Source organism: Dasypus novemcinctus, chromosome 13 (genome assembly GCF_030445035.2).
Source record: "Dasypus novemcinctus isolate mDasNov1 chromosome 13, mDasNov1.1.hap2, whole genome shotgun sequence".
In the NCBI taxonomy this organism is placed as follows: Eukaryota; Metazoa; Chordata; class Mammalia; order Cingulata; family Dasypodidae; genus Dasypus; species Dasypus novemcinctus.
In genome coordinates, this window is record NC_080685.1 from 31,174,486 (window position 1) to 31,201,705 (window position 27,220).

The window sequence follows — 27,220 nt, forward strand, 5'->3', positions numbered from 1 at the left end:
CAAAGCTAGACCCACTCTTCATGTCATATCAAAAATAATTTGTTATGAATTTAAGCACTATATTCATAAATAAAAATGTAAGTATTTGAAGAATATTTGTGAATATTTTTACGGCTTTAAATCAGGATACTGGAAGACACAAAGGAAATAATGTCAGATTTGATTATATATATAAGCATTACAGCTCTGTATGGTAAGACAAGGTAAACAAAATCGAAAGATCAATAATAGACTGGGAGAAAATACATACAAAATTATTCTTCTAAGAATAGAATATTCTTTTCTAATAAGAAAAGATACACAAGTTATATGTATAGGCCAGAGAGGAATGGGTGAAAATGGCAGAGACAACTCTATCGGTCATTCCCTCCCTCCACAAAAACATTGAAAACTCAAGCAAAAACTTACATAATCAACTCTAGAAAACAGTGAAAGATTTACATCAAACGAATGCTGAATGCAGTAGAGCAACTGATGCTAGAATTAATTTGTCAGAGCATGCTCAAAAATAAATACAGAATAGTAAAAAAGGGGCTATTTCAGCTAGAAAGTTGGAGAACAGGGATTTCCAAAAATTTTCCATCGAAAGTGGCTTTAACGTATCCAATAATTCCACAAGGCTCTTTGCTCTGAACCACACACTGACAAGTGCGTCAGTTGATAAGCAAGTTGGTTCTCATCCTGGACTGCAACAACAGATGCCATTACGTCTCTGCTGGCCGTATGCCAATGGAAACTTTTTTAAAGACAGACATAAGCCTCATAGTAGCTTGTGTTCAGCAACAGAAAACAACAATGGTGAAATTTTTCCTGCTCCAAACTGGAATTTGAAATACTGAAAACAGCAGTGTAGAAAAAAATGTAACAGATGAAAGTGATTTATCAGAAAATGAAAAAACAAGTAATACTCTACTCAGTTCTTTTAAAAAGATGGATCTGAACTTAAAGCAGAAACAATGGAAAACTTTGAAGAATATTTCACAGAGGAAACAAGTGAAGTATTGAATATTCCCACATCCTGATTTTCTCCCTCCACCTTTTAATACTCTGGATTTGCACAAATTAGCCTTCTCAAAATCTGAAAATTGGAAAGCAACAGTGGAGTCCCCACAAAGCTCTATTAAACATTTGATAACTCATTTACTGGAAATGGAAAGAATACACATGACTATACAAAAAGAGAGGCCAAGAATATAAATTACAATAACTTCTTTACTTTAGCAATTACTGAATGACCCTCATCCTCCAATGCTATACCCAAAGTGAGGCAGTCGAAACTTTCTGATTCTTTTAGAGTTTTCAGACATCTTCTGTAGATAAAAGTCAAGAAAAAAGAAAAAATAATTCTGGTTCCTGCTAGAGTAAACAAAATGCTTCAAAATGGAATTGGAGCAATGCTGGAAAATATAAATGGAATACTAGACCATCGTTCCTAAAAAGTCCATCCACTACAAAATAACTGAATGCAACTTATGACAACTTTATAAGAATTCCAAGAGCGCCATTTAAAATCCATGCCAAGAATTCTCCAGCAAGCCCACAACTACACAAACAACACAATCACTGGATAAAATTGTCTCAACAAGATGTGTGCCACCAAGGTCTCCAATAACAATTTCACCTGTACCTTTATCTTTTCCCAAAAACCAGAGGTAAGAAATTAAGATACCAAGGACCAAAAAAAAACTTTGCTGAAAATATACAGTATTAACAGACCATTTTATATTGAAAAGTTGAACTTTTTATCATTTTCAATTACAGCAAAGGATAAATGCTCACCCACTGAACAAAAATAACTTTCTTTCACATATCTCATCATCAGCAAACCTATTCCAAGAAACCGAGCTAAAATATGGCTTTTTCTTCTGAGATACTGGCATTAAACGCACACCCACAGGAAACAACTGTGTAATATGACATGGGAAAAAACTCATGAAAATCACTGCAGAGAAGTCTCTATAAATTCCAGAGCTTCTTATAATGACATATTTGATAGTCCTTTGTATGTTTCGAAGAACTGCTTCACTTAGTAAACTAAGTCACTATATCAAGAAGAATGTTCCTTTGTTCTGATTTATTTCCCATCAATAAATGACATTAAAAAAATCAAATTGCTAAATGCGAAGGACAAAGTGAGATACCTGAAAACAGTGAGAGAAACAACTAGTTCTGTACAAGGCTGCTGGAAGGAAAAAACTGTCAACTAGAAATTCTATATCTTTCAAAAATGAAGAAGAAATTAAGACATTCCCAGATTTAAAAAAAAAAACAAAAGAGGTAGGGGGATTCACTGCTAGTAGACCTGTCCTATTAGGAATGCTAAAGGGATTGCTACAAGTTGAAAATAAAGGACACCAGATGGTAACTTGAAAGCATGTAAAAATAAAGATTATTGGTAACTGTAACTAGGTAAGAAAATACAAAAGTCAGTATAATTGTATTTTTGGCTTATAACTCCTCTTTTTATTTCCTACATGATTTAAAAGACAAATTCATAGAAAAACTATAAATCTATGTCAATAAGCAGTCAATGTATAAAGTCATTATTTGTGACAACATAAGTGGGGAGGTGATGGATCTGGATTGGAGGATCCAATTTTTGCTATTGAAGCTAAGTTGGTATCATTTCAACCGGACTGTTATAAATTAAAGATACAATAATTGTAATCTCCAAGGTAACCACTAAGAAAACAACTAAAATACATACACAAAAGTAAATGAGGGGAAGCAGATGTGGCTCAAGCGACTGAGCTCCGGCCTACCACATGGGATGTCCCAGGTTCAGTTCCTGATGTCTCCTAAAGAAGATGAGCAAGAGAGTAATCTGATGCAATAGGAAGGCTCAATAAGCTGATACGAGATAATGTAACAAAAATGAGGAAAACATAATGAGAGACACAACAAAGCAAGGAGCAGAGGTGGCTCAAACAATTTGGCACCTCCCTCCAACATCAGAGGTCCTGGGTTCTGTTTCTGATACCTCCTAAAAAAAAAGACCAGCACACAACAAACAGACACAGCAACTGCAAACAATGAGGGGGTGAGGAGAAATAAATAAGTCTTAAAAAAAAAAAAAAAAAATGAGAGAGAACTCAAAACAGTACACTACAAAAAAAGCAATTAAGTACAAAAGGAGGCCATAATGGAAGAAATGAGGAACAGAAAAGGTAAAAGAAAAAAAAAATAGCAAAATGACAGAAATAATCCCCTCATCAGTAATTACTTCAAATGCAAATGGTTTAAAAAATTCTCCAATCAAAAGGCAGAATTTTGCAAAATGAATTTTAAAAATGATTATAAACACACACACAATTATACAGCCATACCTGCTATTTTTCAATGAAAAGGCAAGCATGATCAATCACATGTGTAAAGAGTAGGAAAGAAACATATGTACGTGTATGCGAACAGAAAAAAAGTATGAACTGCTATATACTAATTGATAGCATTATTACCTTAGGGGGAAGTTCAGGAATTAAGGCAAAGGAAAAATTTAATCTTATATACATGTCTATACTGATTGATCCATTAGAGAATTCTTATTAGTTTGATAATTATACAAAAATTCATTAAAAACATTTTTTTTTTATTTTATATAAGTACCCATTATTTGTACACACCTCTGAAAGTTTTTTTGCTATTGTTGTTGTTTTGTTCATACCTACTTAAAACTTAGAAAACTAACCAATAACTTCTGGACACACTTTCTGACCAATTATTCCAAAACTAGTCATTTTCTTAATAAATTCCACTCCTCTTTGTTTCTATGCCATAGACTACCACTTACTATACATCTTTTTATACCAAATCACCACCCTCTTTACATAAGTTTAGAATTCAGGGGTTCTTAACAAAGAGTCTGTGAGCTTGAACTGAAATTCAAAAAACATTATTCTTGTGGGGACGTGTTGGTGTGGGTGAGATATATTTATTAAATAACACACAGTATAATCACCCAACTGGCAAAGGGGTCCTTGGAACAAAAAAGTTTAAGAACCCCTGGTTTAGATGTATTTTTAAGAGCAATTTTTGTTGAAGAGCAGGTAAAGAATGCAACTGTCATTCCTTAACATTCATAATTAAAATGCTTATGAACTAGGGATTCCTGGCCTAGAATCAAAACTGCTTATGAATACCCAAAAAATATCGATACCAAAAAACTTATGTTCATAAGTACATTTACTGGGGAAGAGTGTAAAGGTTTTATCATATTCTTAATGAGGTCCATGACCATCACACCACCACCAAAGAAGAGTTAAGATGCTCTGCTTTAAAGGCCAGTTTCTAAGATAAGGTAACAGCATAGATGTCCATGAAACAAGTGGTCATTTTTAACCACCTAGTTCTAACTCTCAAAGCCTCAGTAAACAGTTTCCAGATTCTTGTGGAATAGATTCATCTGGAAATATTTTAAAGATTTATCTGAATCCCAACTCAAATTACTATTTTAAATATCTCAGTTCTACTTAAAAAGATGATTGTATGGACTATAAGCTATCTGGAAATTTGGGGTAGTATTTAACAACACCATCTTCTTGGAGAAGAACTGCCCTTCTAATACATGCAGTTATTCCAACTTTGAGTTGGGAAAAAGAAATTATAAATAAGGATCCTTAATCCCTGGTAATTTATATAAAACAATAAGAAGTCAGATAAACATTGGGGAATATAACTAGAAATGTTCCCCATCAATATTCTGGACTTAATTTCTCCTCTAGGACAGGGTCAAAAACTGCTGACCTTTAAAGGCATAGTGCCAATTCAACAGATAGGCCCTATATTTTTCTAATGATGAAGGTGGGCTGGCAATGGTGAGGTCATGTAATCATGCAAAAGAATATCTGTTTTGTACATGAACTAAGAGGATCTTTGATGAGTTTTAAATCAACAATAAATAATCTACATGTTGTGACTCCCTTTATTAGCAGTTATTTCTGCTCTTTTCAACTTCTGATATCACATACATTCAAAAAGATCCTTACACACACTTAGAAAATATGTCCCAAACATGAGTCAATCTAAACTACATCATGTCTTTAATACTTACAGTATTGGATCTTATACATATATTCTAAGATATTAGATGTGTTCACTCATGAAGCCCACAGATGAAAACTGGTTTCTCTAAAGCAAGGCTTGACAATGCCCAGTAATAAACTAAATAAAAAATAAGAGACAGCTTGATCTCATTCTTTCTCTGTAAATTATCAAAGCCAGAAATGGTTATCTTAATGGGTACACTTCATGTCTTTTGATGCCTAATTCATTATTTTATAAATCTGCATTTATATACAACAAAGCAGGGAGTGGCGGTGGCTCAAGCAATTGAGCATCTCTCTCCCACATGGGAGGTCCCGGGTTTAGTTCCTGGTGCCTCCTAAAGAGAAGACAAGCAGACACAGAGAGCATACAACAAATGACACAGCAAGCACACACAACGAGAGGGAGGGAGAAATAAATATTCCTTTAAAAATCTGCATTTATTTGCTTTACCACATTTGGTCCTCCATGATGGATATCTAGAAAGGTAATGGCCATTATGGTCATCTTCTCAGAGTAATCGAATAGAAATAAGCACTCTGGTTCTTAATTTCATATGAAAATGAGTGTTCTGCATCTCTGAGACATAATAAAAGAACTATTTAACAGATAAATCAACTATTTTTGTCTATTATCTTTTAAAAATTTCTACTTTATGAAAGCATTTGTAGGTTTAAAGAAAAATCATGCAGAAAGTAGAGTTCCCGTATACAACCCCTCACATATAGTTTTCCCTATTACTGACATCTTACATTACAGTGGTACCTTAGTTAAAACTGATGAAATGATTTTATAATTATATTATTCACTCTTTGTGTCATAATGTTTTACAGGTTTTGTTTTGTTTTTATTTTTATTCTGGTATTGTCTATTACCTCTTGACTAGTACTTTTTAGGTAATCTTAGCCAGGAAGATATTACTCCTAAAATTATTTAAAAATTCTCTTTTAGCCCTGAAATTGCTGATAAATTCTATGATAAATTCACATAGATAAATTCTATGTGTCAAAAATACTCCACAACTGAGTCCAAGAACTTCATCTCTTTTCCATCTACACTCACTCTCCAAGTAATCTCATCTAGTTCCATGGATCTAAATAGCTACAGAAACTGATCAACTCCCAAATTTATATTTACCTTGACCTTGAGACGTGTACATCCAAACTGCCTATTCAACAGCTCAACCTGAAACATTTAACAGAAATCTCAAAGTCTGTATATCCAAAGAAGTTCTTCATTTCTCTACTTCCCACTTTCTACAACGTGCTTCTCACACAATGTTCCTTATGTTAGTAAATAGCATCTGGCTGCTCAAGCCATCAATGGAGTTACCCTCCACCTCTTTACTCAAGATCCACATCCAATCCACCACCTTCAAAATATATCCCAGGAAAGCAGCTATGGCTCAATCGACTGGACTCCCATCTACCATACGGGAGGCCCTGGGTTCATGTCCCAGGGCCTCCTTGTTAAGGCAAGCGGGCCCCCACCCATGGAGCGCTGACAGCCTGTGCCATGGAGCCTTGACACAGCAAGATGACGCAACAAAGGGCAGACACAGAAGAACATACAGCAAATGGACACAGAAAGGAGACAGCAAGCAAACTGCAAGGGGGGGGAATAAATAAATTTTTTAAAAATAAATCTTAAAAAAAAAAACTCCAGCAGCAAAATATATATATATACACATATATCCCAAATCTACCTTCCTGGTAATAACCTAGGTTCAATCCATCATCATCTCTTGCCTCAACTATCTCAATAGTCTCCCAATTGGTTACACTATATCCACCATTCTTATTATCCGCTTAAATCTTTCAAAGTGTATAAATTAGATCAGGTCAAAACCTTCTAATACTTCCTATGAAACCTAGAATAAAACCTAGACACCTAGTTAAAGCTTATAAAGTCTCAATATTATCTAGCCCTTGGCTACCTCTTCAAACTATCTGCTATCATTTTTTCTCCACCTTGCTTATTTTGATCCTGCCTGTTGCTATTCCTTGAACATAACAAGCATACTCCTACCTCGGGACTTATATTTGTCCCCCAAATACTTGCATGGATTAGTCCTTCGGTATCATTAAGGTCTCTGTTCAAATATCACTTCCTAAGAGGATTTCCCTAACCACCCAAAATCCCCTTTCCTAGTTTACATTTCCTTTACATCATTTATTATGGAAAATGATAAAATAACCATCTATTTAATATCTATCTTGCTCACTAGAGTAAGCACTATGAGGGCAGTGGTTTGTTTGTTTTATTCATTACTGTATCCCTTGGGCTTAGAACAGTACTTGACATAATCAGTATACAAGAAATAACTGTTGAATGAATGAATAGCCCTTCTGCCAGAAGCACAGGAAGCACAATGCTGGTTTTTATTTGAGTCCAAACAAAGGACTTAATTTATATACCAAAGGACTAACTGCTGACAGGCAAAACATAGGCTTACAATATGAATTCCTAAAGAAGAAGAGATTTTTGCTCTAGAGTTGATTTGCTCTAGCACAAAAACAATTATATCCCAGGACATTCCTTCAGGAATCTCTAGAGAAGGGTGATAGACGTCTTGCTTGAACCATACGTAAGATGATGGGAGCAGTATGTTACAGCAATACCAAAAGATCTTATATTAGAATAGGAAAATGCCAAAATTATAATGTCCTAAATATAACATTATTTTGTTCATCACTGTACCCCCAGTGTCTGGAATAGTGACTGGCACATAGTAAACACTCAATAAATACATGTTCGTCTTGTTTCTGAATCACATGAAATAAGTTGGTAAAAGAGATGAGCTCTGCTATAGAAGACAACACTGTGTGCCTAAGAAACAAGGGAGATACTGATAAGCTTTAAGAGGGGTATCAGAACTAAATCCAATTTAGTCCAAAGAATTATAAAGGTTCTCCACTCAAGAAAAATGCACTAAGTTAAGATATATTCCTGTTCACTTTGGAGACAAGTCCTTGACAGGTAAAAAGAAGCCAAACACAAAATCCTAGGATGGAATTAAGTGGAAAAATACAAAATTAGAAGTTAACATGTGAAAAAAGATATCCTAAAATTATCTAAAATGAGGTATCTTTAAAAAATACCTAAAATAATGTATCCTAAAAACTGAGAATTAGAAAATATATGTACACATGTAATTATTTATATACAGTTGCTAAAATGTATTTTACATATCTTATCTCCTACTGGAAATATATATTAGGGAGGCAATTGGCTGTTCTTAAACAGTTCTTAAATTTGTGGTGATGAATGTACACTGTGATTATACTAAAAGTAATTGACAGGGAAGCAGATGTGGTTCAAGCTATTAGGCACCCATCTACCATATGGGAGGCCCAGGTTCGATTCCCAGGGTTTCCTGGTGAAGGCAAGCTGGTCCACACCGTGGAGAGCTGGTGCAGCAGAAGATGAGAGACAGTGAGAGATGCAGCAGATCAGGGAGATGAGATGGCTCAAGCAACTGAGTGCCTCTCTCCCACACCAGAGGTCCCAGGATTGGTTCCCAGTGCCTTCTAAAGAGAAAGTTGAGAGGAAAACACAAGCAGACACAGAGAGAACACAGTGAATGGACACAGAAAACAGACAGTGAGCACAAAAACAACAAATAGGTGTGGGGGAATAAAATAAAATAAAAAGTGATTGACAGACACTTAGGATAGATTGTATGGTATGTGAATCTATCTCAGTAAAACTGTTTATATTTATATAAAATGTAACTATATATCAATTTACAAGGATGAAATTAGATTATTGGTTATGCAAGGCTGGGGCAGGATAGAGGGATTGAGAGGTGACTGTTAAGGAGTGTGGGGGTTTTCTTTTTGGAGTAATGAAATTGTTCTAAAATTTTTTGCGGTGATAAATACACAACATTGTGATTATACTAAAAGGCATTGATGGGAAGCAGACTTGGCCCAATGGATAGGGCATCTGCCTAACACATTGGAGGTCCACAGTTCAAACCCCGGACCTCCTTGACCCATGTGGAGCTGGCCCATGCACAATGCTGATGCGCACAAGGAGTGCCGTGGCACACAGGGGTGTCCCCTGCATAGGGAAGTCCCACGCACAAGGAGTGCGCCCCGTAAGGAGAGCCACCCAGCGCGAAAGAAAGTGCAGCCTGCCCAAGAATGGCACCGCACACACGGAGAGCTGACACAAGATGATGCAACAAAAAGAAACACAGATTCCTGGTGCTGCTGCTAAGGATGGAAGCGGTCACAGAAGAACACACAGCGAATGGACACAGAAAGCAGACAACTGGGGGGGGGGAAGGGGAGAGGAACAAAAAATAAAATAAATAAATAAATAAAAGGCATTGATTATATACTTCTGGGTAGAGGGTATAGTATGTGAATATATCTCAGTAAAACTGCTTAAAAATAAATAAATGTGCAAGAACAGCCAGAAATAGCAGCTATGTAATTCAGGGGAAGCAGAGAAATTGAGAGGTGAAGAATTTTGTTTGCATTTTTTTTTGTCTGTTTTATTATTGTGGTTGAAATAGTAAAAATGCTCTAACAATGACTGAAGTGATGAATGTACAACTATGTGATTATACCAAATACCACTGACGTACATTTTGGATAAACTGTATGCTTTATTAATATGCATGCTTAAAAAAACAGTTCTTTCAAGAAATGAAGAAGAAAAATAACCAAGAGCTAATATATACATACCATACAGTATGCTAAGAACTTTATACATATTATCTTCTTTGATCCTACAATGACCTATGCTATAGGTATCATCATCATCATCATTTTACAGTCATGAAAACTAAAAACAGTAAGTACTATGCAAAAGATTACACAGCCAGTAAGCAGCAAAACTGGGATCTGAGCACAGTCAATCTGACTTCAGAGTCCATGATCTTAACCACTATTTGGGCACACTGGGGGGAAATATACCAATGTAGATGCTAAGAAACTTGTTCTTTATTAGAAAAAGTAATTATCCTCTTTTTTTTTTTTAATTTAACCTATTATAAACAAGGGCTGATTAACTGGATTACTGAGACTGGCATGGATTCTATTAAAATTTTTCTGTGTACCTAAAGCATAATGAGACTATTTCCTTAATTTTTATCTTTGCTAGAAAGTACCTTTAACTGTAATGATATACTTTTCTGAGTATATTAAACATATTTCTATCTTTATTTGATTGATGATCTCTAAGTACAAATGCCAACCTTATATAGCACTGAAGACATAGGAAATCAACATGTGTTGAAAGTGTACTGATCCAAATTACAGTCCACTGTACTCATTCTGCTATGTCACATTAATTTTTATACCTTTGTAGATGATCTTCTAACTCGATGCCCTCTCTATGCCTTACTAAAGAACTACTAATTCTTTAAAATCCAGCTCTTCTCAGGTATAAAAGGTTATCCTTAACCTTTCCTTTCTCCCTATAGAGTTAATTTCTCTCTCATCTACCTTGGACAAATGTATTATATTGTATTGTAATGTTTGTTAGCATGATGTTCCTCTTCCTGGACTCAGAATTCTTTGTGGCAAAAAACTGCACGTCTGTTTTCCCAACATCCAGCACAGAATGGGTGTGAAGTAAGCATTCAAAAAAATCTTTGTTGGTTGAATGAATGAATGAATGAATGAATGAATGAAATTAAACACTTGTTAAACTGAATTAAACCCTGACCTTGTTCTAAAGTTATCTGACTTTTTTTCCTGACAGTTAAACATATGTGTGTATAATATTTATATAATTAACTGAGGGCTCTAATTCATTATGGTTTAAAGGGTGATTGCTCTTTTTTCTTTTACCTGCTCTGCATCTAAATTTTAACTTCCCAAACTGTGTTATCAAGTCTTCTTTGAAGACCTTTATATTACAAATGATTACCCAGTAATAATTACACATGATTGATTCATTTCCCCTTCTTGATGTCAGTTATTTGTTTCTTCTTTCAAAGCCAAATTTTTTAAATTACTCCATTCAGCCCCATTAGGCTTCCAACAGTAGCAAATATTTAAACTTTGGAGCTTTCATTCTCAGCAGTGTTGAATTTTTAAAAAAACTTGTAACCTTAAAGAATGATTCTTTCCTACATTCCAAATTATGTGATTTATACCAAGAAGCCATAACACAGCTACATTATAATCTGGCACACTGTCCTCTTGTGGTCTTAGTGCAAATAAAACTGTTTGAATGAGATGCGATGTGGTAACAAGTGTGGAAAACAGGTTGAGCAAAATGTTGAACCAGAAGATTAAATCAAAGAGTCATAATTTACTTACTGCAGAACTATAGAGCATAAGCCATTACAAAAGTTAACCAATAATATATTTTAAATTTTTTAAAAAAAATTTTTGTGTGATCTATGTATCTTTTAAAAATAAATTTAAAAAATATTAAAAGTTAACCAAACTTTTGGAGGGGTGGTGTATGAGACCCCTGTGTGATGTTATGTATGTTTATTTTATAAGTTCACAATCTTTACTATACACTTATTGTTTATGTGTGTGTTCATGAATGATAAACTTCAATAAAAAATTTTTTTAAATTAAAAAAAAAACAAGAACACACAACCAAAAAAAAAAAAAGGCAGCCAAACTTTCACTAATGATGGCACTCACATTCATCTGACTTTTGTGGAAGGAAAAAGCATGTATCTAAATTCTTCTTTAGTATCAATCACTTAAAATCTCTGTAATCTGATTCTTCTTCATAACTAAATTGCAATATTTACTTTTTCTACAATGTTTCTACTAATCATGATAACCTATGCTCTACAACACTGTTCATATTTAAGTATGCAACACGAGTAATGGTAGGGATTTTCAAAAGTCCACAATTTTATTTTCCTTAAATAATGAATTTATTTTAGACCAATTTCAGTTCCTGTTTATCTGATTTCTTCATGGTGACTGGATCCCACTAGAAAATCAAGAGGAGTTAAAAACTAGAATATAGTTTTAGCATCTTGTCACTACAACTAAAAAAAAAAAAAACATGCTATAAGAAGACACTTTCTCACTTGTGTGTTTGAAAAAGCTGATAAGCTTTTTGGCAAACATAGGAACTAACTGTTCTCATTTTTCAATACAAACATCTAACAGTAAGGTTAATTCCTACCACCTCATTTCTCCTAAGTTTGCAGACTGTACTATATATTAGAAATATCTGGTATAAGTACTTTAGTTCCAATCATCATCAGATACTTTACTGAAAAAGAACTTAACTATGAAAATATAATACTCCACTTAGGTGTGAAAAGATTATATACAATTATTTATGGATGAAATGATATAAGGTCTGGAAGATTTGCTTCAAAATAAGCAAAGGACAGACAGGATGGGGATTAGCAGATGGAGATATAGACTAAACAAGAATGGCCATGTGCTGATAACTGTTGAAGCTAGATGTTGACTACATTATACAATTCTCTTAATTTTTGTACGTGTTTGAAATTTTCCACATTTAGAAAATGAAAATTACATTAAAAAAATGGATACGGGGGTGGGAGTGGAGTATATGGTAACCTCTTACATTAACATTTTGTGTGATATATTTATCTTTAAAAAAAGACAATTAAAAAAATTGCTAAAAAAAACTATATAAGACTGGGGAACACCTGTGGCTCAAGTGGTTGAGTGCCCGCTTCCCACACAGGAGGTTCTGGGTTCGATCCCCAGTGCCTCCTAAAAAAAAAAAAAAAAACAAGCACACAAACGTAAAAACCAACCCAGGGGAGCCAATGTGGCTCAGTGGTTGAGTGCCAGCTTCATACATACAAGGTCCAGGGTTAAATCCCTGGCCTCAAAAAAAAAAAAAAAAAGATACAACACTGTCATCATGATACATATGTACGAAAGTAAATGATTAATAATAATTCAAGGGAAGCGGACTTGGCCCAGTGGTTAGGGCACCCGTCTACCATATGGGAGGTCCGTGGTTCAAACTCCTGGCCTCCTTGACTGGTGTGGAGCTGGCCGATGCACAGTGCTGATGCACGCAAGGAGTGCCGTGCTGCACGGGTGTCCCCCGCGTAACACAAGGGGTGCACCCCATAAGGAGAGCCGCCCAGTGCCCGAAAGAAAGTGCAGCCTGCCTAAGAATGGCGCCACCCACACAGCGAGCTGACACAACTAGATGACGCAACAAAAAGAACCACAGATTCCTGTGCCGCTGACAACAACAGAAGCAGACAAAAAAGACGACGCAGCAAATAGACACAAAGAATAGACAACCGCGGTGGGGGGGAAGGGTAAGAGAAAAAAATTAATAGATCTTTAAAAAATAATAATTTAATTTAAAAAAGCACATTAATGCTAAAAATAAAATTTTATAGATTCTTCGAATATGAAAAAGCTAAATGTTTCATGAAGGAAATTACAACCCTAAAATAGTGGTAAGGTTATTGATTAAATTCCTGTCATCACTTGAAGCCATAATTAATTATACTGAATCAACATGAAATTCTACCACTAACACCCCAAATTAGACAGTCACTAAAAAAAAGATGTGTAAAACACGAAAGATTGACAATTATTAAATAAGATGAAAAATCAAAAGAAAATCTAAACTCTTCATGTAGAAGACTATAAATAAAAGAATTACCATAGGTAATTTTAAGGAAATTTTTAAAAAAAACAACTAGCAGGATATCTCAAGAACAAAATTAAAAACTACTTGCATTCTCTCTCTTGTGGCAGCCAAGTTGAAGATATCTCATGCTGCCGAAAGACTGGCCCAAAGTGGACCTCACAGTGGAGTACAGCAGGGCTGTATATTAACCTTAAGACTCTAACAAACGATTCAAACAGTGCCATGAAATTATTTAACAAAAGATGTACCACAACATGGTAAAAGTTCTCCGTGTGCAGGCATAAGTCACTTTGGAGCAGGAATGATGGTGGCCAATTCTCTGTTAATAAGGCATGGAGGAACCCGTAGAATAAAGCCTCAAGTGGTACACTCTAAAGATACAGTGCCTAGCAAGATATCTGGGAAGTTATGCTGTATATTTTAGAGCACAACTCAAAAAGAAGAAATGAAAATTCCTTTCCATTCTTGATCCTTAGAGAGATCTTGAACCATTTTTCGTAGTTATTACAAGCAATTTTTTTTTTAAATATTACCAAGCACCAACTTGCAATGCATTTAGAAAAAGACCTTGACCAAAAGGGGGAAATATTAAATACAAATCAGTTTTTATGGCTAACAGATTTCAAAGTGAGTCGGGAAGTCATTCCAGAGGTTACACTTATGTTTGTCTTAGGAGGATCTCACTGACTGCTGGCAGTAAACTGTGCCCCCGGGGGGGACGGGGTGCACTCCTGAGGGTTCTAGAGACATCTGAATACGATGCAGGGCAGACAACCCCAGGAATTCAGCACCCTGTCAGTGGGCCTTACCTTGGAATATATAATAACCTATCCCCCAAATGTATCAGAGTTGTATCAGACTCTTTTATAATTTTCCTACACATGGTCCTTATGCCCCTTTTTATTTGAACCTTTAATTAGCACTATACCCATTAAATATGTATCCCAGAGCCTGAAATCTTCCCGCTGTTCACAAGCCAGTTGAGCCCTGAATCTCAGCAGAATTGCAGCCCAACACCTATCCTCCAATTCATCAGATTCACTAGGACAACTAACGAAAGGATGATGATGGACAACGTCCATCCCAAGAAACAGTATATACAACTGCAAGCAAGACAGTTCCACCGGTTTGCCCCATGGGATCTAAGCCCCCTCTCAATCAAAAGCAGTGTGAGCATCACCATCCCCAAATCCTCAAGACTGAGGAATGAACAAACTTAAGGGGGGACTGCAGCTTTCAACTAAAGTAGACTTATTATTATTCCAGTAATGGAAGAACATGCAACACTGTTATACAGGCAGTGGCCACCAGAGGTTCTGAGAGGAAGAAGAGGGAAGAATAAGTGTAACATGGGGAATTTTGGGGACATTGGAATTGTTCTGCATGACATTGCAATGATATTACAGGCCATTATACATTTATCAAAACATACAAAATTTTGCAGCACAAAGTGTAAACTATAATGTAAACTCTAGACCATGGTTAGTAGTAATACTTCAATGTGTGTTTCAACAATGGTAACAATTGTAACACACTAATGGAAGATGTTAATGCAAAAAAGTGCGGGAGGCCAAGGGGGTGAGGTATATGGGAATCCCATATATTTTCGAAGTAACATTTACGTAATCTAAAGTTTCTTTAAAAATATAAAAAAATAAAATAAAACAGACTAGATCCTTAGCTGTATATATGTAAATAATACTATACATCCATATCCATGACACGTTATAAAAAATATTAACCTTCAACATACCATCCAATTTTAAAATTAGAAAAAAATAATAAATTGTTTCATAAATTTACATGGCATTCTTACACAAGGCCCATACCAACAAAGAGATAATCAGATCATTTTTCCTAAGATCTCTCCATTATCTTACTAAATCCTGTAATCTGTCCTATTAGAATACTTTCCTGTATTTTTTACTTCCAGTACTAGTTTCATGGGTAGTCTGTCATACAGCTCCTGTATTTTACCCAGAAGGGTTTTCTAAACACATGTCTATTCAAAAATGACATTAAGACTGTTTAACATAAACTCACTGCAGAAATACATCCCAAAACAAGATAACTGAATACAAGCCTTCCTTTTCAAATCAAATGGTTCCTTTATGCATATACACCAGATAATATCAAAATGCATTTTTTTAGCTACAAAGTTATATATAGGATGTAAAATTTTAGAGTTTACTAGCATAAAGAATGGCAAAATTCTTTGCAATTAAGTTACTGAATGCTCAACTTCGAGCAATATGCTTGCCTCCTTATTCTTAAGAAAGCACCATCACCATACAATTCAAAGCTTCACTTGGACTAGAATCTCTTCATTATTCAACTTTGCATGTCCCCACCCCCATATAGGATTAACACAATAAAGTCTGCCATAACTAAGGTAAACTCCCAGAAATGAGCTTTGTATTATATCAGTCCAAATGCAAAACTGTAAAGAGATGAAGCTATTTTCTCAAGAATCTGAGAATTAAAAGACAGTGAACAAGAATAAAGCCTGAGGGAAGCAGACTTGGCCCAGCGGATAGGGTGTCCGCCTACCATATGGGAGGTCCGCAGTTCAAACCCTGGGCCTCCTTGACCCATGTGGAGCTGGCCCGCGCACAGTGCTGATGTGGGTAAGGAGTGCCCTGCCACGCAGGGGTGCCCCCCGCATAGGGGAGCCCCACACACAAGGAGTGCATCCCGTAAGGAGAGCCGCCCAGCGCGAAAGAAAGTGCAGCCTGCCCAGAAATGGCACCGCACACACGGAGAGTTGAAGTTGATGCAGCAAGATGACGTAGCAAAAAAGAAACACAGATTCCCGTGCCACTGACAACAACAGAAGCGGACAAAAAGAACACGCAGCAAATGGACACAGAGAACAGACAACTGAGGCGGGGAGAGGAGGGGAGAGAAATAAATAAATCTTTAAAAAATAAAGCCTGAGACATCTGTGCTGTATTATATTCCCTTACCACCTAATTCAGAATCATGTACTAAAGTTGCAGAAATAAGCATGCAAAGAATAAAAGACATGGATTCTTCCTTCTCCTTATTGTCAACAAGCTTAAATACCACATAGAATCCTTCAATCTTAAATTTATACCAACATTTCTGAAACATCCCTATGCTCACCTCCAAACAAAAACACGCACAGAAAAAGGCTTTCAAATGAGACCTGAATATAAATTGGTTCTAATTCATCAAGCTTAAGTTCTTAAAATTTTATACATAATTTGTGACTGTACTTCTGCTCATTTTCTATGGAAAGGACCCAATCTGTCTTCCATCAGATTCTCAGAAAAGAAAGTAACCCAAAAAATCTTAAAAACCTTATCTAACATATCAAAAAATCCCATTTTCCAGATACAGTTAAGTTGCCTCAGTTCAGCCATTCTTCCCTCATATTCATTGAGGGACTCCTTATGAATTTGTTCTTTGAAGAATTCCTTCAGCCCAGCCAAAAAGTTTCAATATCCACAGGCACATATATCAACAATTCTCAGTTTACTCATAAATGCCAAAAGCAAAGCCCATCTTCTGAGATACTCTTGTATTCTTCCATATTAAATTTTCTAGAAGACTTAAATTTCCTCCAAACTTAAAAGACTTTTAAAGGAAGGTTTCCTGGTTTCAATTCCACACTGACTTGTCTGCCTGAGTCTACTTAACACATATCACCACTAAGAGAACTCTCCGCACATGCACCCAGGCTATTTAAACAGGTCACCCTGGTTATTATCACCCCAGGTGGGGCCACTTATTGAGTAGACATTCAAGAGATATTTGTTGAAGGAATGAAAGACTAATTCTTCTATAGATTCAAGGTTGAACTACTTGGGGAGTGGATGTAGCTCACTGGTTGAGCACCTGCCTCTCATGTACAAACTTTCAGCCTCCATGTAGCTGCTGTGGTAAAATATAAGCTGTGAAATACTTACCTCTCTCAAACACATGAGCTTAAGTGTAAGAAATGCACTGCTTCCTCCATAAACAAAATAACAGTGAAGGATATCCATTTCATAAAGGTCAGTCTGGCAAGGACAACCTATTTTCCTCAGAGATGACTGACAAAACTGACCTCTCCCAAATATAACCCAACCAGTTACATATGCTCTTATCTTTTCAATATACTCAGATTTGCCAGACAAAGACCTCCTGAGGAATCACAGTATGGTGAATTTAGTACAGAACTAGTAGTCAAAAAACTTAACTTTTTCACCAACTTAACATTTAACCTTCGAAGAGTCAGTATCTATGTCTCAATTTTCTCTTTTGTAAAATGGGGGAAAACATATTTTACCACTTTCACAGCGATTTAGTATCATGAAGAAACTGAAAAAATATAAAAGCTTTATTATAAACTATTACTATAAAACCAAGCCAACAAAAAAGGTCACCCGTTCCATATACCCTCATAGCAATTATTCTGATAAAGGAATCCTGGACCCTCACATTTACACAATTCTCTGTACCAAGAGGCACAAATTATTCTTAAGACCACAACTGGTCTTATGACTTTAGCTATGCCAAGTTTCCTTCATCCCCGACCCCACATATATAAGCTATATTGTTTGGAATACAGCCACTACATCTCTTTTGTAACAACTAATAGGTGTTCCCAGTCCGTAAAATATTTACATACACACATATCAACCTGCAGGGAACATCCAGCATTTATTTTAAAAATAAGCTAACTTGTAAGAGGAACTCTATTACACACACACAGATATGGGTAAACCCTTCAGGAACACTTTTCGATCTTGCAAACACACACAAACACTGTCACTATACACCAACAGACCATCTGTCTTCTAGACCAAAAACATCTCTTTCCATGTACAAGCTAGCCAGGGACATTTATTAAACTATCACAAGGAGATCATTCTGTCATTCCTACAGACAACTTAACGTGCCAGGGATACCAGAGACCTTATCATACAGGTAAACTGTGTTCCTCCCTGCCCCTCTTATACCTCAAACAGATACAAACTAGGTCCGAGAGATGCTCCAATCATGCCTACACACTCAAACTAACCTGTCAGGGGCACAGATGACTCCGCCTCCACTGCCTTACTTTCCGGCCCCCTCCCCCAAACCAGAAGCTGGCCTGTCAGGGACAACCCTTCACTCCCGCCTGGAGGGACTTCCCGGTAAGCTCAGGATCCCCTTTCCTACTCTCCCCTCCCCCATCCTTACCACCGCTCTCCCGGAGGTCCTGGTTCGGGAGATGACAGTAGGTCCCAGGAAGCCAAGGCTTGAGGCGCTGAGCAAGTACTTAGGCCCAAAGGCCTCCCCAGCCCTTCTACTCACCGTGTCAGAGGCCGAGGCCGAAAGAGATGAGCGTGCAGGAAGGTGGGGAAGAGGGGGCGGCCGCCACCAGGTTCCTCCGCTTCCCTAGGTCCACAGCGAATCCCTCCCGCTTGTCAGGAGGCGGCCGGAGGATGAGCGGACTGGCGGAAATGCGAGAGGGGAGAAGGGGAAGGCGTGGGGCTAAAGGGAAGAAACTGAGGGGAGGCGGGTCCCACAACCAAGACGGCGATCGTCTCCCCCTCCGCAAAGCGAACCCAAAATGGCGGCGGGAGCGACGGCGGAGGCAGAGCGACGGCAGCGGCAGCAGCTCCTCGCAAGGGAGGGAACGAAGGACGCCTCGTGTCCCCCCCCACCTCCCACTCCTCCCTCCTCGCGTTTTCCCCCTCCACTCCCCCCTTCACCCGACTCGGGCCGCGAAGCGCGCACGCCCGCCCGCACGCGCCTGAGTGTATCTGGGCTCGTCGCTCGCCGCTCCCACCAACCACCACCTTCGGCCGCCCCGCGCGCCTGCCAGCTCGTTAGCTCTCGCTCAGGGGCGCCTCCTCGTCTGCTCCCCCGCACCCCCTAGGTCCCTGTCAAGCCGGCTCCGGCGCGGGCCCTCACGCGTACCTTCAGCAGCGCGAGGCCAAGCCTCCTCCTCCACCTCCTCTTCTTTCCTCCCCCCTCCCCGCCCCCACTGCCACCAACCGCCGCCACGGCCGCCGCCGCCGCCTCCGGCCCCCCCACCCCACCCTCAACCCCTCGCGCGTGCGCCTCCCACAATCCCTACCGTGGGACTGTTCCATTCCTGTCGGCTGCAGGGACAGGGAGAAAGGGACAGAAGAAAGTGAGCGGTCCTTGCCGTTATGACTGGAATTACTCTGTTGGTGAGCAGAGACCTACCCTTACCTACCTCCCCGGGCTCGTAGCCGTGCGCCGTGGCTAGCTCCCCTTCTCCTCCTCCCGGTTGCGGTGAGCGGGTCGGGGCGGCCTGCGCCCCTCCACTGGCAGGTGGTTGGAGGCCGCGGCGGCTGCGCGTAGAGTAGCCTGCCGCTGTTGGACCAGAGCTTTTCTTCGCTGTTTCGGGACCAGCGCTGTAGGGCGACAGCTGACGGGATCTGTAGCTCATCGTCTTTGGAGTACCGGTCCACAATTCACGGTGAGGGAATGGACCGGCTGGGGATGATTATACCGATAAGGGAAAGGAGCGAGACTCCGAACCTTTAAGAGTGAGGCCAATAGGGTCGGCTCCCCTCCCGGAGGGCTTCCTCCCTGGGCCTGGGGTGCCGGCCTGGGACCCAAGGAAGAACCCTCATGGTGGTCTATGGCAGGTCATACTGCCTTTTTGGTTTTTTAAACCAGCTTAGATTTCAAGAATTTTATATTACTGCCTTCATGTTTTCTGTGCACTTCACTCAGTCCTCATGGGTGTTAAACATTTTACCTCTTTAGACAGCCCGATGAAGGAAGGTAAAGGAGCTGTATATTTCTAGTTCAGTTCTAGACTCGATCTCCCAAGTCGTGTATGACCATCAGAAATTTTTTTCTTAGTTCCTTATCAACAAGAAACCAAAAACTAGGTGATATTAAAAAAAAAAAATAGTTAATTCCAAATCTGCCTTCAGGTTGGTGTGTGAAATAATAAGAATATGTAAAATAGAATTCGTTTCTAGGCACAGTTGGTGTTGATAAAGTTTGTGGGTGTAATTGGTAGTCTGTGTCTATCCTTCCAAAATCGTTAATAAAGCCTATCAGATTCCTCTGGATACTAAACACTCGTGATCATTAAATTCAGAACTATAGACCATTAAAATCTAAAGATATTCCCAAAGTTTATCTAATCTAGCTCCATTCCTGTCCACTGCAGTGGCAGGGGAGAAAAGGGTAAAGCATTGTGAATTGAAGTGAGGGATCTACATGGGATTGCCTTTTACATCTATGGACTTCTAGAGATCCAGAGAATAGTTTGAAAATCACTGCAACTGTTTGACCTCAAAGGCCAATTCAATATAAAATCAAGTAGGTACTCCTAAATTTCTCCTTTAACGTTATTTCAAAATATAGATCAGGGTTTTGGTTGGTTGGTTAGTTTGGTTTTGGTTTTGGTTTTTTGTTTCAAAATAAAGAGGAAATCACCCTTTATTACTAACCATATATTTGATTTTCCTAACGAAGTGTTATGTCACAACTCTTTCATGGAGCCCACTTAGGTTTACTTTGCTCTCTCCTTAATTGTTTCATATATACAATTGTATTAGTTTCCCAGCATTTTTTCTTTGAGACAGAGATCTTGTCTTATATTTCTTTTGCATTCTTTCATAGCATCTAGTGCAGAGCAAGTCATGGAAATATTGAGATGAATGTTAAATACTTGAAATACCAGAAAGGAAAGAGAGTTAACATTTGTGAAATACCATTCCAGGAGTATTACATATGGTCCTGTTTGTCTTCATAATAAACAACACTTTGAGATAATTGTATTCCCATTTTCCAGACAAGAGGCTCTGGGAAATTAACTTGATCCATAGAATTTATTTTGCCTGTCTTTTAAAAATCTAACTTTTTTTACTATACCACATTGTCTTCATAGTAAAATTTTCATAATCAGCATAATTGCATATGCTATAAAAAGTCACACTTTTTAAAATATCACTACTATTGAAACATATTCGTAGACCGTACAGTCCATCTAAAGTGTACAATAATGGCATTGGTATAATAAGTTGTGCATTCATCATTGCAATCAATATTAGAACTTTTTCATTATTCCAGAAAGAAAACCCCCCCCTACCTATTAGTAGTCACTACCCCATTCCTCCATCCTTCCCTGCCATACATAACTGCTAATATATTTCCATATTTATAAATTTATTTATATTTAAATTTTGTGTGGGCAGAGTCTAACAGTATGTAGTATTTTTCATCTAGTTTCTTTCACTTAGCTTACTAAGAGGAAACACATTTAATGGAATTCTACCACACCAATATGTAAAGAAAGTTACTGCTGACCTCTGCCTTCAAGTTCCTTTTTGGCAACTGCACAGATTTGTGCATTGTCAGCAAAGTATAGGCAAATAAAATAGTATTCTGTTCCCTTGTATATGTCCAGAGCCTACAAGAGATTAAAAGTATTCAGTAAAATGATCTCATTGAGTGAATGAACCCTGAATTATTTGAACCAGTAGAGGTATGGAAAGCAAAATAATGACCCTCCAAAGATGTCCACCTCTTAATCCCCAAAACTGTTAATAGATTATATTACATAGCAAGAGAAAATTACAGTTGCAAATGGGCTTCATGTAGCTAATCATTTGACTGAAAATAGGGACATTATCCTAGATTATCTGTGTAGGCCCAAAGTAGTATATATGCGTTCTTAAAAAATCGAAGAATAGACCATTGTGGTGCAATGTTAGAAAGACTCCACAGACAATTAATTGGTGGCTTTTGAAGGTAAAAGAAGAACATAAGTCAAGGAATATAGGCAGCCTCTATAAATTGTAAAAGGCAATAAAACAGATTCTCCCCTAGAACCTGCAGAAAGCAACACACCCCACTGTCACCTTGATTTTAGCCCAGTGAGACACATTTTGAACTTCTGAACTACAAAGTTGTAAGATAAATTTGTGTTGTTTTATGCCACTAAATTTGCGGTAATTTGTTAACAGCTGCAATAGGAAAAGGAATACAGAAGCCAAATCATGGCTAACCTCCGAAGTAGTCTGCCTTGGATTGTGATTTTGTGTCTTAATTTAAATGATGGTGTGGTTTAACTGAGATTTTTCTTCAAAGTGATAGCTACTCAACAGAGCTGCCTAGATTTCTATTCTTTCCCTCCTGCTCTGCTTTTCCTGGCATCAGTCTTCAAGCTATAACTAGACAGGTGGACTTCATGATAATGCTTTACAGTAGTAGTCTTACCGGAACTATCCTGATTCTCCACTAGAGTAGAAATAATCAACACTTACTTCATGGTGTTTTCTTGCTGGGATGTTGTCTATATATAGATAAACAGGAAAAGTTTTTTATTAAAAACTTTTTTAAAAATGTAAAACTTAGTTGCATTATTTGTGGAGGCTCAAACTTGTGAAGGTTAAATACCATAATTTTTCCATTTATTCTGCATTTTGATTCTGAAAAGAAAGCTGGCTTTTCCCATTTGCTATTATGTAATTATTATGTAATTATTGTAAATCCAGTTGTATTATGGGATCTATATGAAGTTAACTATGTCTGTATGCCCCTCTCCCACAAAATACTGTATAACTAGTATGCTTGTAGTAAGCGCCACCATCTTTGTAATCTAATGAAATTGCCAGTCACCCATTTATATCTTTTTTTAAAATAAATATTTTTAAAGGGAAGTTATGAACTTACAGAACAGTCAGGCATGATGGGCAAAATTCCTATACAACACCCCTCCACCAACACCTTGCATTGTTGTGGAATATTTGTCACAGATTATGAAAGATCATCAGACTATTACCACTAACTATAGACCAGAGCATACATTTGGTATATTTTTTCCATACCCCGCCATTATTAACACCATGTATTAGTATTGTACATTTGTTATAGTTCATGAGAGAACATTTATTTGTACTGTTAGCCACAGTCCATCATCCACCTCTTGGTTCACTGTGTTATACAGTTCCATGCCTTGTATAGTCTATCCAAACGTGCACTCAGTAGCTCTCACTTTCATCACAGAATTATGCCATTATTGTCCCTGTAAATATTTAAATGTTTTCCTTAATCCAAAAGAGAAGTCATGGGTAGAAAGGCATAAGAGCCCATAAATAATTTTTCATTTAATGAGGGTAGAACTTTGAAATTTTTGTTTGGGTACCAAGATTTTAAATTCATACTTTAGGTGATTTAGCAGAGTAGAAATACACTCTCCAGACAGACTGCCTAGGTTCAAAGCTCAGCTGTTCTACTTGGTAGCTGTATATTGGGTAGAGACTTATTAGTAATAATATTTATAAATCATTTAATTCTTATAACAATATTCTGATTTTAGATACTAACATTATTTCCATTTTTCAAACGAAAGAACGAATATACAAAGTTTAATTAACTTGCTCAAAGTTACTCAAATGTTAAGTAAGAGAGCTGGGTTTCAAATCCTAAAAGTTAGATTCCAGAGTCCATGCTTTTAACAATTCAGCCATACTTACCTCTTCTTATGTCCTTGTTTGTAAAAATAGAGAATAATAGTACCTACTTCATAGAATTGTTGCGAGGATAAAGTGAGTTAATTCACCTACAGCACTTAGAACAGTGCCAGGCACATAGAAAGTGCTAAGTAAATGTAAGCTATTGCTTTCACAATTACTTGAGTTCTTTGGAGCCTTAGGTTTCCTCCAGTGTGCTTTAGGAGCTGGAAGAACGGTGAAGCTTAAGTAGATGTTCCCTACGCCTGCCTTTACTAACACAGTTCTTTTATCAGTTTTGTATATTGCTATTATAAATTTCTGTTAACTTGGTAGTTATATTACCAAAAAAAAAAAAGCTTGGAAAACACTGCTCTTTTTAAATGCCCTTGTTTTACAGATAGAAAACATGGGCTCAGAGAGAAAAGGGAATTTTTACAAGCTCTAAACAAATAAACATTAGACACTAGCCTAGATCCTAGGTCTTTGACTCTCATAAAGAATATAATTTTTTCCTGTAGAGAATGTTATATTAACATCTGGGGGATGGAGGGTATATTGAAACCTCACATTTTTTCAATGTAACATTAAAAATAAATTAAATAAATAAAAAAGGAAAAAAAACAATAAAGGTAGTCATCTGAGAAACCAAAGGATTTATGAAACATTCCTGAGATAGATTTAGGTGTTGGGGTTAAGCGCCCACTATTTTAATTAATTTTCTCTAAGTCTTTTTCTTTATGCATCTTTACTTCAGAACCATAACCTAGATGTAGAATTGGATTGAAACCAATATGGAATTCTAGGATGTTATCCCTGGGCACTTGAGTACACATAATGTGGCTTTTGTGAGGCCTTTAGGGCTCTCAGATATTTCAACAACCCTGGAGTCCAACACTAGATTCCATTTGTTGAGGGATATCCATAATACTTCCCAACTGTGGCACTATTGATATTTGGGGCCAGATAATTCTTTTTTTTTTTTTTTTTTTTTAAAGATTTATTTTATTTATTTCTCTCCCCTTCCCGCCTGCCTATTGTCTGCTGTGTCCATTTGCTGTGTGTTCTTCTGTGTCCGCTTGCTTTGTCAGCAGTACCAGGAATCTGTGTCTCTTTTTGTTGTGTCTTCTTGCTGTGTCAGCTCCCTGTGTGTGTGGCACCACTCCTGGGCAGACTGCGCTTTTTTCCTGCAGAGCAGCTCTCCTTGCAGGACACACTCCTTGCACGTGGGGCTCCCCTACACAGGGGACACCCCTGCATGGCACAGCACTCCTTGTGCGCAGCAGCACTGCACATGGGCCAGTTTGAACCCTGGACCTCCTATATGGTAGGCAGATGCTCTATCAGTTGAGCCACATCCACTTCCCAGATAATTCTTTCTTGTAGGTAATACACTGGTGCACTGAACGATGTTTATAACATTCCAGGCCTCTACTCACTAGATATCGGTAGCACACCCACCTGTCCGGGACTACCAAAAATTCCTTCAGACATTGCCAAATATCCAGTGAGGGACAAAATCACCCCCAATTAAGAACCACTAATTTAGAAAATGAATCAATTATCAGGAACCAGTCAGGTTTCAGTTAAAAAATAAAATAATTTTTAAAATAATAGCAAACTGGGAAGTGGCTGTGGCTCAATCGATTGGGCTTCTGTCTACCACATGGAGGCCTGGGTTCGCATCCTGGGGCATTCTTGTGAAGGTAAGCTGGCCTGCGCCCGCAGAGACCTGACAAGACCTGACAGCCCACGCCTGCAGAAGGCTGACACAGCAAGATGACGCAACAAAAGGAGACAAGCAGACACAGAAGAATGTGCAGCGAGTGGACACATATAGCAAGCAAGCCGCAAGGAGGGGGCATAAAAAATAAATAATAAAATAAATCATTTCTTATTTTAAGTAATGTCAAGCTAATATAGCCTTTTTAGAACACCTAATGTCATTATGTATAACATGTCTTCATTAAGGTAGGGCAGTTGACAGTTACTCATTGTGGCTTTTCAGAGTAATGCATACTGAATGCTTATTGGCAACCCAAGGAGTACATGTTAAATAAATGACTGGAAATGCCCTTGTCCGTTGACTTCTATGCCATGGTTCTCACTCTTGACCGAGCAGTATAATCAGCTGAGGAGCTTTAAAAAAATACTGGTGTCTGAGTCCCACTACCAGAGATTGTAATTTAATTGGTCTAAGGTATATTCTGGGTATCAGAATGTTTATTCCCAAAGGATACTAATATTCAGCCAAGGTTAAGCACCACCAACCTAGGACTGTGTTGCAGAATTATTCAGGTAACCCTGTCCTTTTACACGGTTGTATTGATCATTTGGATGAGATTATTGACGACATATTTTTCAAATTTAAACTTTTCACAAACCTGAAAGAATAGGTAATAAGTTGGTGTTAGATTTAGAGAAACAAAAAGATCCCTATATTTGAGATCCTAGAGTGAATCTTGTAACAGAAAGAGCACATTAATGTGAAAAACCTGAAGTAAATTCTGAAATCTGAATAAAGTTTATAGTTTAGTTAATAGTATTGTGCCAAGGTTAACTTCTTTAAAAAAAAAAATTTATTTCTCTCCCCTTCGCCCCTCCCCCCCCCCAAGTTGTCTGCCCTCTGTGTCTATTCGCTGTGTGTTTTTCTGTGACCGCTTCTGTCCTTATCAGCGGCACTGGGAATCTGTTTCTTTTTGTTGCATCAGCTGTCCGTGTGTGCAGTGCCATTTTTGGGCAGGCTGCACTTTCTTTCACGCTGGGCACCTCTCCTTAGGGGGTACATTCCTTGCACGTGGGACTTCCCTGCACAGGGGACACCCCTGTGTGGCAGGGCACTCCTTGTGCACATCAGCACTGCACATGGGCCAGCTCCACACGGGTCAAGGAGGCCCAGGGTTTGAACCACCGACCTCCCATGTGGTAGGCGGATGCCCTATCCATTGGGCCAAGGCCACTTCCCTCAAGGTTAACTTCTTAGTTTTGATAATTTTATTATGTAAGATGTTAATATTAGGGGAAACAGGATGACATGCGTATAGCACTACCTATATAACTCCTCTATGAAAAGTCTGAAATTATTTCAAAATAAAAAGTTAAAAATATTATAAAAGGTTACCACTTGCAACTACTTATTTGTGACTGAA

At 37.8% G+C, this 27,220-nt stretch overlaps 2 protein-coding genes and 1 pseudogene across 23 annotated transcripts in view; 2 read left to right on the plus strand and 1 right to left on the minus strand.

Moving 5' to 3' along the window:
- ASH1L (ASH1 like histone lysine methyltransferase) overlaps positions 1 to 19,677 on the minus strand; it is a 320,979-nt gene extending 301,302 nt beyond the window's left edge. For 3 of the 6 annotated variants that reach the window (XM_058309826.2, XM_058309824.2, XM_058309821.1), the window contains exons 1-2: positions 19,546 to 19,677; positions 18,937 to 19,076 (exon numbers count right to left, since the gene is read on the minus strand). The gene's annotated coding sequence lies outside the window, so the exon portion shown is untranslated. Of the gene's footprint in view, positions 1 to 18,936; positions 19,503 to 19,545 lie in introns of those variants that run through there. The other 3 variants (XM_058309825.2, XM_058309820.2, XM_058309822.2) reach the window with 2 other exon arrangements.
- On the plus strand, positions 451 to 1,796 carry LOC101438053 (protein FAM217A pseudogene; annotated as a pseudogene).
- DAP3 (death associated protein 3) overlaps positions 18,698 to 27,220 on the plus strand; it is a 45,772-nt gene continuing 37,249 nt past the window's right edge. For 3 of the 17 annotated variants that reach the window (XM_012521320.4, XM_012521321.4, XM_012521322.4), the window contains exon 1: positions 18,698 to 18,776. The gene's annotated coding sequence lies outside the window, so the exon portion shown is untranslated. Of the gene's footprint in view, positions 18,777 to 19,689; positions 20,075 to 27,220 lie in introns of those variants that run through there. The other 14 variants (XM_058309834.2, XM_058309840.2, XM_058309844.2 and 11 more) reach the window with 8 other exon arrangements.